The 905-nt window shown below is 48.7% G+C and overlaps 1 protein-coding gene across 2 annotated transcripts in view; it reads left to right on the forward strand.

Annotated features, from left to right (window-relative positions):
• Nucleotides 1–905, forward strand: part of LOC119591893 (glutamate receptor ionotropic, NMDA 2B-like) — a 182,298-nt gene that overhangs the window by 157,314 nt on the left and 24,079 nt on the right. The gene's annotated exons all lie outside the window — the stretch shown is intronic.

A 905-nucleotide genomic window follows, 5' to 3' on the forward strand; every position in this document is an offset into this window, starting at 1 on the left:
ACATTTAAAGTTGTTTTCTTGTTGTTTGTTAATATAAAACAGGCCGAGTCTAGATTCACCGAAAGACCGAAAGCTGGTCTACCCGCACAGACCCGTCACAACGAAAGAACGTGTAGCTTGTACATCGCACTGCTTTGTTCTTCCCCCCAGATTACTGCTTACCTGGGCAAAGCTCCCGGCCAGCGGTTGGCTTTCAAGAACTGCCGTTTGCGGTTTACTGCAGGAGGGGTGTTATATGTTATATGCATGGTTTATATAAGGTCTATATAGGGCCTATACTTATATAGACTTTGTGTTATAAGCACGAATGCATAAAAGGAACATTTTGGGAGAGGGGAGAGGAGGGTGGATGCCGAGCAGGACAGAAGCAGGCAGACAGGAGAGCCCAGTCGTTCTTGAGCCCAACCGCCTCGTCAGCGTCGATTAAGCAGCGGGGAAAACATACAAAGGATAGGATACGAAAGAGGGAAATAGGGGAGAGTTGGATGAAGAGAAGGGAATGGGAGAAAGGGGGAGAAGGGAGCAAACGAGGACAGGCCCGGAGAGAAAGAAGGAGGAAGATGCATATCGGAAGTTGGAGGAGTAACTTTTCTCTCGTGTTCAGTTTGCATGGCGTGACGCGCCGAAACTTGTGTCACATTTCCAAAGTTGCCACGTAAAATTGGCAAGACTTTTCAGCTGACTAAATTAGGGAAATCAGTTATTCCGTTCTCGTCCCTGATTTGGTTGCAATTATTGCCACCATCATTTGATCTGCTTCTGAGAAAGGCGTGCGCAGTGCGAGTCGATTCATGAAAAGCTGTGTTTGTTGCAGGCCGGACCACGTCTTGCATTTCAGCCCATCCTCCTTCTGCTGAGGCCGCTTATCGCACTGCCGCCGCGGGAATCATTCGGACGCGGTGACA

The sequence above is a fragment of the Penaeus monodon genome, chromosome 29 (genome assembly GCF_015228065.2).
Source record: "Penaeus monodon isolate SGIC_2016 chromosome 29, NSTDA_Pmon_1, whole genome shotgun sequence".
Taxonomy (NCBI): Eukaryota; Metazoa; Arthropoda; class Malacostraca; order Decapoda; family Penaeidae; genus Penaeus; species Penaeus monodon.